Consider the following 16656-nt stretch of genomic DNA (forward strand, 5'->3'; position numbering starts at 1 on the left):
TCTCCCCCCCCCGCCGCTCATTTTCTCTCTCTCTCTCCCCCCTCCAGTCTCTCGTTTTTCTTTGCGTTATTGCGCATTTACTTATGTATGTATTTATTAATCCTTGCGCCAAATGAGAAACCCTTACACAATAATAATAATAATAATGAAACCCACTGAAGAACAAAACAACAAACCTCTAAAGCCATATAAGCAAAAGAAATCGTACAGCATAAATCTAAACATAGAGAAACGAAAGGAGGCGTATATAGGACTATAGGTGTGACAGGAAATACACTCACATTAAACTCAACTGAAGTTATTTATGACGGCTCGTAACGACAACAACGTTCTCATAAACTTTTTGGTTGCTACTCGTTTTATTAGATGTTTGTAACCCAACTACTCAGACAACACAGTTTTAGGGGAAGAACGCGTCCAAATTCCAAGTGAATACGAGACTTTACCACTAAAGCGTTTGAGGCTCATAAGAACTGGCTTCGAAAAAAAACACGTCACATTCACTACGATATTTAGTTTAACATTGAAAAGGAGAATAAACAGATTTTTTGGTGCTAAAATCCTACAAATGTCAGTTTATTTTGCAAGAGATTTTCGTGGTTGTTTTTTTTAAAATGTAATTATTCTGATAACAATTCAGCTCCATCATCACAGAGTAAGAGATAAATAAGATCAGGATCAATCAATATAATAAAGATAGCCTGTTTACATGTTTTTCTCTCATTGAATTAAACTTTACTTTGTCACATTACTGACTGATATGAGTTTCTACAGTGAGAGATGTGACAGGTCATCAGCTAGTAACAGCAGCTCTCTGAAAAGTGTGGATTGGATGAATCACAGCTATTTGTATATGTATGATGAAGTGTGATGTGGAAGGACAGAACTGGTTTTGATCCAGATCAAATCATTAAATCATATAAAATAAAAATGAAGAAGTGATAGTATAACGGTCATGGATATCTCTGCTGATTTATTCTCATGGTGATGTTACAATACAATATGAAAGTAGTCTTACGATTTCTTGTGAACAAAAATGACATTGTTGTACCTTCTTTCTTTTAGGCAGTAAAAACTGGGCAAAACTACTTTGCCCAAGTTTGGGGTTAAAAAGTTTGGTCATAGGGAGAAGAAGACACAAGATTAAATGTAGTAAAATCCTAAAATATTTATCTTTAACAAAAACGAATACACTTGAAATGATATGAAAGGATATTTAATCATTTTGCACTTGCACTGTTCTCCTTTATGGATTATTTCTAACTATGGGTAGAACATGTGCTTGTTCATGACAAGGCACAAGTACAACAAGTTTTTTTTGTCAGGTCCTGTCGATTCAGTGACCAGCTGATAATAACTATTAACCTTACAATAAACAGTCCCATTATTAGCTTAAAGGAGAGTCTAGAGTGGCTGAGAGACACAGAGCTTGGCCTGGCCTCTTGCAGCCTGTGAAGAAACGGTTTTGATCTCACCACAGGCTAAACACTGCCAACAGGACTTGACATTGCAGAACAATTTCCCAATTACCTTTTGACATGCATATTGACACAAATGAGCAAAACTGTAATTTTCTCTCTGAATTTGTTCGCTTGAGGGGCCCACTTCAATGCCAGCGGACTGTCAGATGTGCAGCTCTCTCTTTCTCTCACGCTCACTCACTTACTCTCTCTCTCTCTTTTCCAGTAATCTTAAATGTGTCCAGAAAAAAGGATTCCCTCCTGACAGCTCGAAGATGGAAAGGACCTTTTTGAAAATGAAGGAAAAAGTGTGAACTTTGATGAAGCTTCCTTCTTAGGAAACACGATTTCTACTAATATTTATATTCAACTGGAGTTTGTATTTCAGTTGTCTTGTTTAGTTTAGTTTTTTTTTTGTTGTTGTTGCTTTGTAAAAGTATTCACACACACACAAAGTGTTTTTCACTCATTCTTAGTTGTTGGTTCTGGAAGCTTCATGCAACTGTGATCTGATAATTTCATTCTACAAGCAAGTTGTATATAATACCACTGAATGCTTGTGTGCCATAAACCTGAAACCTTCCCCAGGAAACTTAGCAGAGCTCACAAACACCCATCCACCTGCTAGCAGGAATCCCCCAAATCTGGGTCAGAATTGATTCTGCCTTGATGCCCCTTGCTCCAACAATGGGCCTAATACAAATGCTAGTGGAAGAGCAGGATCAAGCCTAACCCCCCCCCAACCCTCTCCAAAACATTAATTCCCAAAAGCAGAATATAGTATTTGGATCCCAGTCTAAATGATGATTGATGACACATTTGGTTGGGAGTGTTTGCGGTTTTATTTTTGCCTATGAAATGACACAGTGACATGTAGTGTTGATTCTGGCTTGTTATGTTTCTCTGTCATTTTTTATAGCTTTATTTCAAACAACCTGCTGTCAAATTTGTCAACAATTAACTGTATAATAACTGTTTTCTGGTAAAAAGAAGGAACAAAGATAAAAAAAAAATGAACGGTTGAGTCCAGCACCAGTCCCAACCCCTGCCCTTCAAAATAAAATGTCTTACTGTATTTCTACTCATTCATCACTAGTTGCTTTTTAGGCAGTCTCCAGATAGCACATGATGAATGTGGAAGATCAATCTGCCTTGAAGTCACATTGTTTAAAGTTAATACCAAGTCTGGTAACATGTTGAGCCCTCATGACAGCCAGCTCATGACCTGTCAAAATGTTTAGAAAACAGACATTCTAAATAAATAAATAAGTACATGTGTTTTGACAGCATAAGGAAGGAAGGGGAGTTTCTTTGATGAGAAATAAAGTTCTCACTGGTCTTACTGGGAAACCACATTAATGACTGTGGTGACAGGGGGTGGAGTTTGACATTAGAGCGACATGCACTGTAACCACCAGACGTTTGGCTTCATGGCTGTGACTTAAAATTTGAAACAGTCATACAACAATATGTGGTGCTTTGAATGCAGGCCAGAATATGAATTTGCCTTTCATACACGAAAAAGCTTGCTAGCAGACTAACCTCTTAGATGAAACTTGAGTAAATGGAACATCATCCTAACCTTAGTCCTAAAGAAAATGCAAAACAAATGCAAATGAGAAGATGTAAATACAGCCTATGTGAATTCACTATGGGCATCCTCTTTATCTCTTCCCATGGCCCTGGTACACACATGCAAAGTGTGTAACCCAAATGAGCTCCGTCTTCTTTCAGTCGTCACCTAAATTAAAGCAGCCACAACTGAGGGCTGGGGCTGAGCGCCAAAGCTTTGCAGTCCATTACTACTACTGAGGGAAACGCCGCCCGGGGCCTCTCTAAAGTGTTGTGAAAACCTCATTGATAATTAAGTGTTGGTTACACCCAGTAAGCATCGTTCCCGCACTTTGCTTACCAATCAAACTTCCACCCACCACTGCGGTGATGCACTCTCTCTCCTCAGTGTTTATCAAGGAATCATACAGCCCTCTAATAGGTGCCAATTAGAACCAATGGGGGCTCCCGGGTTAATTATTCCCAACACATTATTTGATTGAGCGTATTTAGAGTGGCACAGTGCTGGGGAAAAATTGTGACAGAGTAGTGGAAGATAGCACCTTGGTTTTTTTTCAGACAGTGACAAACACGTGTATGCTGACATGCACACACACAATGGCCCTCCTATAGGTGTGAGGACACTCATTGATGTAATGTATTCTGTAGGCCCTTGCCCTAACAGAAGCCTAATTCTACCATTAACCCTAAGTTTTAACCCTCAAACAGTGCTCTGAAGTTGCCAGGACTGGCAAAAATGCATCCACACGACCACAGTAGGATACACACACATGCGTGCCTTGTCCCTAAGTATTTGAGAGAACTTTGTGTCATACTTTATGCTATATGTATTGTGTAAAACAATGCGAGAATAGAGGAAGATGTCTCATGCTGAACTTCCCTCAAAACCAGTGCCAATTGATGTGATTAGGATCTTTGCATTGTAATATTCAAAAGCTCTGTTTGCACGCTTGCACGTAACTGCCTGTGTTTGATCTCTCAAGGTGCCGTGAGAATGTATTATATGTTGGAGGAGGCAACTTATTAATAATTTGTATTGCCTTGCTGTAATTTGTGTAATCTTACTCACACAAAGAAGAAATGCCCCAAACGTATTCGATTTCACTACTGAAGAAAACCAACAAAAAACAACAACCAGTGGGAAAAATCATTATTTCTTTTTCAGGTTCTTTCAAGTGCAACATAGAGTGTATTCCTATCAATAATACAATAGTATGTGATGAGAGAGAAACAAATGTGGTTTCAAGCAGCTTTCCTTGAACAGTAAATACTGATGGGAAAAGAAAGTAGAGAAAGAGCAAGACAAAAAATTAATATACACAATGAGCAGTGGGTATCTGATTTATGCTGGGCAAAGAGATAATAATCATTATGCCCAGATAGTGCCTCTCCTCAGTCACACTGCAAAGAGGCAAAGACATAAAAGTAAGTTGAGAATGACGCTTTTGACAGGTTGCTAATGGATTGCTGTAGGCCCATCTGTTTCACTGCAAATAGAGAAATGGTGGGGTTTTGATTTGGGTGTTGAAACTGTTACCACTGTCACTGTAAACAATAATTGTCAAACATATTTACCCCGCAATCGCTTTAGCAGATGTTCCGCTTTTTGTTTCAAGCAGCTTTTTTGTGTGGTGTATCTCCCCTCTGCAGACGCACCACATGCCCCACCACCACTGCTGCAAACTAGAATATTGAGCAGGTATTTGTGAAAGGTGCTGCAGGGCACATGGAGTGCAAGGGATTGGGTGTGGTGGGGAGGGGAAGAGAAGTTAGAGGGAACAGCGGTGGGAGCAGAAAGAGGGAGAGAAGGAGGGAGGAAGAGATTATCTGGGCCCTTCATCAGTGGTTCAGACCCCTCTAACACACACACACACACACACACACACAAGCAGCCAACCCCCTTCATCTTCCTCTTGCTCCAGCCCATCATGGAGCCCCGAGGGCCTGGGGAGGCAGCCCCGTGCCTCGCAGCCATACAACCTTTTTATCACTCTAATCTGTTAATTGTAGGCACTCAATTGGCACATGGTGGCTTTTTATTAGAGCCCCCAACATTAACTAGACAGAAAATGTAGAAAAGCTGGTGTGGCCCTTGTCTGTACTGTTTTACAACTTCTGTCTACCACTTCAAACTGAAGTATGCTACATACCTAGAATTCTCATACCATACTCACACTCTTTACTTGAACATTGGAATCATAATTTATTACATGTAAACAAACGGGGGAATGTTTAAAAATGAACTAATCAGCTTATATTTTAAGTTTAGTGTTGAAAAAACAGTCATGCCTATTCCAAATGAGAAACACTGTACCATGTTGTGTCACAGTGGAGGCTTGGCTCTTTAAAGGCAGAATGAATGAATGAATGCACAGACGACCCTCTACTGCAGGCAAGTGATAGCAAATCTGATCTCAGGGTTTCAGCGCTCCTCCCTCTGATACCCCAGCTGTTTCTGTGCAGCTTGTTACAATGAGCTGATCCCCTCTTCTGAAGAAACTCTGAAGGACAACTGATGGAAGGCCAGAGGTCTTCTTGCTGTCTTGTCCAGACTTGTCTCTTGCAAATGGCCTTTTTTTTAACCCCTCACCTGCAACTTATCTGCCTCCTCCTTTGTCAGATTTGTGGTCAGTGAGTCCCATTATAAAAATAAAATGGGTGGGGGGTATACTCAGGCGGTCCAGGTGACACAAACCCTGATGCACTCTTTATACATGCTCACACACCTTCTGTGCTTTATTTGACCCAAGCAGCTTAGCTTGTGTTTGCTGTCATAAGACTGAAAAAGACACCATCTGCCAGCTTTCTCCAGTCGCCAACAAAAAAAGGTCAAAAGCAGTTAAATACTTTTAAATTAGTGCATTTTCTGTGCAAACATTAACCTCAGTATCAGCATTCCACCAAAAAGCATCTGTTAAAGGCTGTGACTAATTTACAGTAGAGTCAAATTGTGTGACACAAAAGAATACAGCATTTTTTTTAAATTCGAATTGAAATGTTTTCAATAAAGATTATGGGAAGAGAGGGAAGAAGTTGAAATTCAAAATGTGATTTGCATATTCATGCTGGGTCACAGTGCAGAAGTTTGTTTTCCATTTTCAAAGGTACACATGGTGCGCCTGGCGATTGATGCTTTAAAATGGTTGAAAATGTTTGTAGCAGCAAAAAAGGGGAGGGCGGGCGTGTGTTACGCTTTCAACAAAGTTTACCTCATGAATCCCAGAGAGAAATGCAAGCCTGCAACATGGTGACACAACAATAGAGTGAGCGATTTATGGCTGGCTATTAATCCTGCTTTCAGGCCGCCATAGTGCAAACAGGTGTTTTATGAGTAAGCCCCCGCACTGACACTGACAAGTCCTGCTGTCTATTTCCGCCAGCTTTAAGAGTTTTCATTTCTACTCCCAACCATGCTTTAAAAAATTCAAACAGCTCAGTGGATGACATCTTCAAATCACATGGGTTATGCCTTTTTCTTTTTGTCCAGCTTGGGTCCATATTTGCTTGGATTAGAGAAAAACATCCTGAGAAGAAACACTGAGCTCAGTGATGAATGATCAATATTTGCCTTGTTGCAACTGACTAAGCCTTTTATAGTGCTTCTTCACTGCAGAGGCAGAATAATTAGTGCAGCCCGAACATTAAAATCATAAAAGGCATTATGATTCCTACATTCCAAGACTATAAACCGCTTTACTTGCAAACATGTAATGCTCACAATCATCATCACAGCGGTTATGCCATCGACAAAGCCACCCAATGTTCTTGGCTGTGTTTTTTCTTATGTTATCATTTGCATCAAATTTAACAACTCACTTGTGGCAAGAAACAAGAAAATAAAAGCATCATGAAAACAAATTGGATTTGGACACAGAAATTCAATTTGTTTCATGTGTTTAATTTTTCAAAGTAAGGAGAAGCTGCTGGCCTCTGCTTGAATGGAGTCTTTGTATGGAAGGAACGTTTCAGATGAAAAACTCTTATAGAGAATTGATTTGAGCATGTGTTAACATTTGCACATACATATGGCCATGGATTTTTTTTGTATATATTTGTTTTAAATGTATGTCCACACATGCACTGGGGTCTTAAGCAAAAACTTATTAAGAACGCCTAGCAGCTGTAAAGTTTTTATCTTGATTCTGTGGCCTGGTCACATGGAGTCTATGTCAAGAACAAAATATGTCTTTGTAAAAGGCACATTTTATACATAGAATGTAAGAAAAATGTCTTCATGTACTCAAGCTGATCATGTAGTTTTAAGCATAGATGTTTTTTTTTTGTTTTTTTTTGCAAAATCAGGAGAGAAATCTGTGGGAAAGGACAGACAAAGGAGGTGAAATGTTTCCTGAATGGATACATTTTCAGGTTAGGGCAGAAGACAGGGAGGAACTCTACCATCCTGCATGAGCGAAACTAATCTAATTCAACTTGAGGAATGCAAGTGGGCCAATGCATACAAGGTGTGAGGAGACGGCTTGTAAACAAAATACTTGAAGGATTTAAGTAGAAATTGAAACTCATACAATGTACTTTTTGAAAAGCTAAATGTGACCTTAAATCACTAGCTTAACAATTTTAGCAAATTGCTGAGATTTTAATGTAATGTCTTCTAGTTCCTAAGGTGGACTTTAAGAAGACAGTATATCCTGAAATAAGTCTTATTGACAGACTGGTTGGCCTGCATTGACACTAAGGCAAGAAGGAACAATTCTGCTCTATGTCTAATTGCTTAAAGCCGTCATAGAAAGTTGTAATAGTTTACAAAGAGGATAAACTTTCTTGAGAATAGCAACCCATGCCACTGCTAAAGATCCCTTTGTTTCTTCATGAATAATACATACTGGAGTTGTATACAGAAGTGGAACATGTGAAGAAAAAGAGGGGTTTTCATACTAATCACTTACGGTGGAGGAGAAACTGTGCTGGAGCATTACAGCAAGTACAAAGTGGAACTTAAACAATGTGCTCATGTGTGCTTACCATATGTGACAGGGTCAAACTGGTTGTCTGTAGTGAAGCATTAGCCGTTTCCTGTTCTGTTGACAGCTTTGTCATAGGTAGTCAAACTTTGCACTCCACACTCCAGTTAAATAGCTTTTATTGGGTGACTTTTCGCCTGGCTAAATGGGGATACATTTTACTCATAGTGTTTGGGGAGAGCCTGAGGTGTGTACAGCCAACATAAGTGGAAAGGCTCTGCAACTTAAAGGAGCCCTTACCTTCCGGCACTATTTTATTACAACTACTGTTTACATCTCCCAATACATCCTAAGCATTTCCATTATTAAGTTTGGACAAATCATTTGCCTGGGGTTCAAGGTAGTATGCCATTGAAACATGATCCTACTGTTGATCTTATTACTGCCAAACCAAACAAGCAGAAATCAATTTAAGCAGGAAAGGTAAAGGAAGAAGAAAAAAGAGGAAATTAGATCAAAACAATTGGGGGTGTGGGTGCAGGAGAGAGGTGGGGCTAGGAGGTAGTGTATATATGCCACAAATGTTCCTTCACAGCCCAAACAGGTCGACAAATAGTTAGGGGTAATTATTAAAGTATTATGATATGGTACCTCAGCACAGAGCTGCTCACCCCCCACCTCCTGCCCTGGAGGTGATATCAGACACCTTGGATTACAGTTTTATTTTTATTTTTTTGTATTCATCACATACTGTGCTTGGTCTTAAAGACTCACTCTACACTGTGAGAAAGTATGTTCCAGGTGCTTTGGTATTAATGACACCTCAAGTCTGATTATTTGTCAGTTTGAATGCTTTTATACACCTTTTTTCCATATCATAGATCAGCTTAATAGAGTGTTAATAAAAAGAACACATGCTGTTTCTCTAGACTGTACATCCTGTATTTATTATTTACTGCTGGGAAGAATTGTCTTACAAATTCTCAGTTAATTACACAAACTGATGTCCTGTGATCACATTTTGCCAATTAAACAAAACTGAGTCAAGCTTCTAAGGGGAAGATTGAAACTTGTTTTTGCAATTATTATAATTTGAAAATCAACCTAAAATGAATACACTAAGTGCACTGCTGTATCCCACCAGACGCTTGTACATTAGTGTGTCCTAGCAGCGGTCTATACCAGGAGAACTCGCACCTCTGGAGAAGAATGAGGGAGACATGGATGTGATAAATTAGCCCTGGGAGGAAATACAAAGCAGAAGTCCTGGTACCAGGCCACTTAAAACCCTGATAAAACAGCAGCATGTACAGTTTCTCTGTGATATTTCTCTCATTTGGGTGACACAGGAGAGGAAAGCAGGACAACATATTAATACCATTAATTCCAGATGAACAATGTCATGGAAAAATTAGCCATATTTGCAGCTTCTACCCCACCCCCATATTGTCTATCTCCTTGCTTGTCCACATGTGGGATGACAGTTCACAAATACACCTATTAATTGCACACAGTACATATTTGTGTGAAAATGCCCATGCATGCAAAAAAAAACAAAAAAAATTTTGTCCTGAAATAAGTTAACCCACTTAACCTCTTACAGAAAATTGATACTGCTTGCACAAAATCTTATAATAGCTATGGTCTGCATATGATAAACTGACAACTTTCTGTGAAAACTCAATTGAAAACCTTTTTAAAAAATATGGCAAAAGAAACAGGTCTTTTTGCATTTCTCTTTCGTGTGGTTAAGCCCATGGTGCAGAACCTGATGCTAGCATATGGAATATTCCTTAAATATCATACGACAATGGCACAGAATGTATGAAGTGTTCGGTTACAAAATGCACATTAGAAAGCTGTGGATAAATCTCATGAAAAACTCAAAACTGCCTAAATATTCTTTGCAACAATTATTAGTTCTAAAAAAAGAGCTTCTTGCATTCAAAACAGAGAACAAATAGTTGAGGGGGAAATGTTCTTCTCGCTTGCATTAACATTTTCGTGTTACACACTATTTTTTCCAGCACTGGTCAGTCATGCAGGCTGATCAAAGCCAACCAGATTTCCCCGGGACCTTTGTTTTCTTGCATCATGTAGTAGAGACTAATGAGTGAAGAATCTCTTTCTCTCTGTATGCAAATCTTTGGCAATGTGCAGGGGCCCTGAGTGTTACACACAGTTGATTTTCCAGCTTTGCTGCTTTAAATAGCTTTGTGAGTAGGGCAAGGACTTACTAGCATGCTCCAAACACACACATACACATCCACACACAAAAAAATTATATTTCTTTCTGTCTGATGTGGATAAAGTATCAGCTCAAAGCTGTGTGGACACAGGAGCAGACATAGCACAGGTGACATGGCAGTAGATTTCAGAAGACAAAAACAATCTGTATGTAGTGCTGTGCAAATGACTCAACTACCGGACCAGTAATTAACCTTAAACTGTTCAGAACAGAATGAAATGATTTGTGGCAATCAAATGTAGTGGATAGTGAAGCTCTGTAGCTGAGGCAACTCTAATTTGCTTGCTATTTTTGTAGAAAGCTAAGGTCTGGCTTCGATGTTTTCTGTACTATATGCATTTTACTCTCAAGTGTTAAAGCAGCCAGAACCTGTTTGAACCTGTCACTCACCGTGGTCAATAAAGATAAAGGCATGTCAACATATGCTCCACCAGGAAACAATAAAAAAGTGTTCTTGTGTTCACGCCAAACAAAATCATATTGCTGAAAAGCCCACTTTAATTTTTGACAACACGCAATTTTCAGGCCAAAGATAATGTACCTCTCCAGACTCCAGTCAAAACATATTTATATTAAAAAAAAAATTAAGAACAGCTGCATTTCATCAAACCGGAGCTTGGCCTTATAAACAATGCTCTCACCACCCCTTTAAAACAAATCTAAGAGAACACAACATCTCTTTGATGCCCAACAGCCCAAACAGCAGATATAATACTGTTTGCAAAGTGTGAATATTTTTATCTTTTTCCCCTTCTTCTTCTTCTTCTTCTCTTTTTTTCTGCCTGCCCTGCTTTTTGCCTGTGTTGTTTTGAAGCGGTGAATAGATTTAAAAGATGCAGCATGACAAGACAAAGAGCTGGGGAATAGCCCCCAGGCACTTGTGCTTTAAGTCATGCCATTTCCTTGCATGGCAGGCAGCCCTAAATAAGTTACTTACAAGCATTTATTGATGCACAAGTGTGGCATCTGTTCCTAGGCTGCGGTTCTGGATGTAATTAGCTCAGAACCTTACGCACTTCAATCAAGCGACACATTTAGAGATACAGCCCTCCCCCCCACCCCCTTCCTCTTCAATGTTTCTTCCTTATTCCCTCATTCAGTCTCTTTTGCGCCTGGGTATTTTACTCGTTCACACTGTGTGGAATCTTCCATGCACAGTAATTACTCCACGATAACCTCCATCATCATTATCGTTATCTTCTCCAGCATTCAGCCAGCATAGTGGGGATTGCTTAACTGTAAAGTCATTGAGGTGCTGCTCTAGTGTAGGGACTCATTTTGATGATGTCATCATAGATAAAGGGGCATTAAACAACCAAAAAGGTGCATGAAATCAGTGGCTGGTTCAGGCACATTTTCACAGAGCCGGGTCTGAAACGACCCCTGAAATTCTTGCATCGGGGTTTGTTTCATTCTGTGCAAATTGCTTTGTTGCCTTATGTGCACGTACACACACAGACACAGGCTGTGATGTGTGTTTGTCTCTGTGTGTCTGTGTGCAGGCACAGCACAAAGAGGAATTAAATTTGATTAATTTCAGACGGATTTTGAAAATATAAACTATTCATTTTGTTACACAGAACACAAGAGAAGGTTTAAATCTAGCCCAGGGGTAGAGTCTTTGTGTTGAGTTTCCTTTGATATTACTGAGGGCTTTTTATTGAGTGCTTGACATGATAGATAAACCATACAGTGGATTGAATGGCCTTCCTTTGCAGCACCCACTAAATGTCATTTGCCATTAACAATGCTGCAGTGGGGTACATAAACCATTAATATAACCTTTATGACCATGCAGTCTAACTGAGCATGTCTCCTATAAGCTGCTCCTCTTCTGATGGACGTGTTAGCTCAGGCCTCCTCGCAATATCACTAAAAGAAGAATTTAATTGCACCAAACAGATGAGATGACAGACATTACCTTTTTAAAAGCTGTCGTAAAATGGGGACAGGAGAAGAACTATAGGAACTTGTATCTTCTTCAAACTCAGTCAATAAAAAACTGGATCTTTCTGTTGAGGGAGAAAAAAGTAGCTTGTTGATTTTATGTGGTCTGACAAAGCCAGAAACTACTAACAAGGAGCCTATGACCTGCTGTGTGGGTTTAATTGAGGGGGCAGAACGAGTGCCTCTTCCAGGCCAGGGGTGTGGAGAGGGTGGAGAGTGACATGCGATCAGTCACAAGATGAGTGGGCCCAGTATTGAGACCTATGGGGTGCCAGAGACTCTTGGCCACTCCAGCAGGGCCTGGCCATTGTTCGTTACTGGGGGCCCATTGAGGGAGGGATGGGACTAAAGCAGGCATGTGTGGAACAAAGATTCATAGTTTGGCTGACGTGCTAAAGCAGCTGGGCGTCAGTGCCTTTAACAGAAGGGGTAGAGTCCCTCTGTATGGTACACAAAGCATTATCTATTTCCCCCCTTGGGACAGAAAAGGTGGTTTTCTGTGTGGGGCCGGACCCGCTCTCATGTGGTGGCTTTTCTGCCCTAAGCCAGCAGTCCTCATCAGCTGAAAGGACTCTGTTGGTGACATGGTCTAAACATGTATGTTTGTCTGTGGATGGTGGGGGGAGATACAGAGGAAGAAAGCAGCCCATTGAGTCACATAGCAAGGGAGGAAACACACAGCCTATCACAAGGGAGCATCTGGTAGGAGGAATGTGTACATGATGTCAACTGATATTCCAAAGATAGACATCCCTTCATAAAAAGTGGAGAGCGTGATAAAGGGCAGCTCTGACAAGAAGAGTCAGAAAGAAGAAAGTCTTGTTTGTGTTGTCTTGTCAGTGTTTTCTAAATGGGGTTTGTTGGTAATGCAGCGCAAGACTGTGGAGGTCTTTTTGCCTCGTGACACGAGTAGGAATGTTTCCACGACTAAGTAAACTGTCTGACTGACACAGGGCATTGGCTAGGGAATAGTTGTGTCCCCTTGTATTCCCTGCAACATTCACACCAATTGTGTCTGCCTGGAAAGATAAAGTTTTGAAGCATATGTATGCACATCCACCTTGATTCCTCCTCTGAATGCACACTTACAGTCAGTGTTGGCTGAGGCATGTTCAGACACATGGGAGCTGTTAAGAAGCCTGCCAACACCTGCCATAATGCTCTGCAGTTATAGTGTGACTATCAAATCACCACCTGTCTATGCACACATATCACGAATGTCTTTACGCGCATTAGGAATGAATCTGTATTTGTCACTAGCTAGCAGGATGTCCATGAGGATATTACTTACTGTAGGTGCTAACAGTTAAAACCAATCTTATGTCCGACAGGGACAAATAACGTGTCACTATATAATAATTATTTTATATAAAGATATAGTTTATTTTTGCTACTGCCACTGTCGTCTTTGTGCTGATTATTATTTTTACTGCTTGAAACTCCTAAAAAATTGTGTTTATCCAGCATGTTAGGAATTATATCCACTATGGAGGACTGTGCACCTCAATATATATGTATATATTGTAAGTCCTATTTGCATACCTAAAAATGTGTCTTGCTTAGAGTCCTTCCTGGCTGCAAAACATGACAGGGCTCATGAGACCAGCCTTGAATTTATATACATCAAGAATCAATCCCTACCTGACCCATACACCATGGGAATTTGATAAGTTTGCATTATGGTCGTCACATTTCTATAATCTGCACATAAGTTCAGATATGCATTTTGAAATTACTACAATTTTATTACATGTCTTCTAATAAATAACTCTGGCTGTAGCCACCCTGCCACAGAGCTTCATTCAGCCCAAGTGGAAGCGGGAAATAGAGGATCAAGTGGCCATCTATCATGCTTTGTCACATTGTGACCTCCTTACCATTAGCAGGCAGATGTTGCACCGCATTCATATGCCCTATGTGTGCCAGAATAAGCATGCATCCACACTCACACACATAAACCCCATAAAACTCAGGGCAGAGCATGGCTAGAGTGAATGGTGGTTATGGGCATGTCACAGGGGAACACTCACCTCAGCTCTGAAACCCCTCGCTGGTTGACCTATACAGCTCACTCTTCTAGTGTGTCCTTAAACCTCTCTCTCTGTCGCCTTTTCCCTTGGGGTATTGCAGACTGGGATCTTCCCAAGGGGTCCTCCTTTTAACCACCTGACTATTACCTGTAGACTGAGCTGTCATGATTTGTTACCTGCACAGGGGAGATACAGCACACACACACATTCACACACTTCCATATATACACTCTGCTGCTGACACCCTGAGGGAGCTTTATGGTGGGGGGGATGAGACTCCCAGGGAACCTAGAAGCTCTGGGGAATGAGAGCACATCAGTCAAGAGCTGTCCATGTGCTGGCTGTGACATGAGGAGATAGCTGTATAGGTAGGAAGCAAACTGTGTCTTAAGGTTATACATGTGAGAATACTTTGGCAGTCATGAGCAATGGGTATGAGCCACATGTAACATGGTAGCAATAAGCAAAATCGATAGTCGTCTTTTTGCACAGATGAATATGGTTCATCATGACAAAACTCATAGGAATATAACTGCATGAAAATCTAGGATCTTCTCTAACAAAGACCTTTCTTTGAACAATTTTGGTAAATGATTCACACTTCTCAGTTGGGACCAGTTTCCAAAAGTACCAGATAATTTTCAGTAAACACAGGTGATAATTAACGGTTGTGATAAAGACTGTATGCCACTCATCTGTGAGTATAAGTCCCATTAAAGTCCCATTTAAGTCTAAGTCCTAACTTTCTTTTGTGGAGACTATGGTCACAGATGATTGAAAGTAAAGACTCACTTTTCTTGTGAGTTTAATATAAAATACTAAATGGCACTTTTTTATGTTCTGCTTTTTCCAATACAAAATCCAAATGGCAGAAAAAAGATGATTGTAGACTGACTTTAAATGTTGCAGGGCAGATTTTTTTCTTCTGCTGTAAAATAACATTCAAAACTATAACTTGTTTAAAATGTGTACTTTCTGTCACATCGATAATTTTTAAAGGGTGAAAGACTCATGAAAGGCTCATGGTACATTTGTACATATATGACATTCACAAACTTCTACGGTAATGTTACATAAACATAAACACATTATATATTTATCAGTAGACTGGAGTTTTACCTTTTCAGCAATTAAGGTTATTTTCTGTCATAAAAACAATCCGGGTACAATGCATGACAGTAAACAACTGAGCCCTTAATTAAACCATGGTGTATCTGAGGGATAGGACTGTTGTTTTTATAATAGAATTGTTTTTAATGGGACTTTTAATGGGACCAACAAAAATCATTGAGGTTTTGATTTGATTAATTCATTTTATTACAAATCCTACACTAAAAATGCTATAACCACATCTTTGAGGCAAAGCCAGGAAAAGATATGAAAACAGCTGATAACCCTGTACTGTGGGTGATGGTAAATTGGTCACAGAGTACTCAATACATATTGTACATTTAGGCATCAGCAGTGATTTTATTAGTATCATTTGAATGCAGTTTGTTGTTATTACGTCTACGGTGTACTTATACAGAAAGGATTGCTGTCATAAGTGAACCGTGTCTTCTCCCTGAGCCAAAAGGTTGTACCCTGGTGCAAAGCTTGACCAACGGATTCTCCAGACAGCGGAGGAGAGAGACAGAAAACAATCTTTTGCTTGTTTCTGCTTTACCTCTTCTGACATGGTCTGACCCCTCCATCGATCTCTGCTCTGCACAATGGGCTTCCTTTTGAAGAGCAGGCCATGTGTGTCTATGTGTGTAAGTGTGTGCCCTCTTTCCTGACAGCATATTTTGTTCTAACCAACATACCCAGAACTCTCCAGGACAAGTCTCCAAGGTGTTTTCCAGAAAGCCAGAATCTGATGTTCATAAAATGTAGTTAGAGCATGGAAGTTGTACTAACATACTGATATACCTTTTCTATGTCACTGCATTTGTTTCTGGAAAATCGTAGAAACAAAGACAACATTTCCAGTTTTTAAAACATACCAGTGACACTTTTTTTTTTTGTTTGTTTCAGTAGTCATCACCTGAGGTGTTTGTAGTGATTTTAGGAACATTTGCCCATTTGCCAGCAAACAGATCAGGCTTGTGTTTATGCTTGTCGACATTAATGACAAAAAGCAAATTGAATCATCTTACCACACACACACACACTCACATACACTGCCTTGTATGCAGGAAGCACTGCCCACTCATCTTATCTTACATTCATTCTTATAAGTAAATACAGTATGGTGAGCAAACCAGTACTCCTGCCAAAAATGAGAAAAAAATGTAGAGAGGAGACACGTAGAGGGAGTGCAAGAGAGCAGAGAGAGAGGGAGCTGTTTGGGTCCAGAAAGTGATTGGAGATAAAAATAACTAGTCACACGACACAGAACAGATCTTGGCGCTGCTTCTCTTGCCCCAGGGCTCAGCCTGCCCAGCTACCACTGAGAGAGGGGTGGGGGTGAAAGAGAGGAGGGATGAAGAGGTGAT

The sequence above is a fragment of the Monopterus albus genome, unplaced genomic scaffold (assembly GCF_001952655.1).
Source record: "Monopterus albus unplaced genomic scaffold, M_albus_1.0 scaffold162.1, whole genome shotgun sequence".
Classification (NCBI taxonomy): Eukaryota; Metazoa; Chordata; class Actinopteri; order Synbranchiformes; family Synbranchidae; genus Monopterus; species Monopterus albus.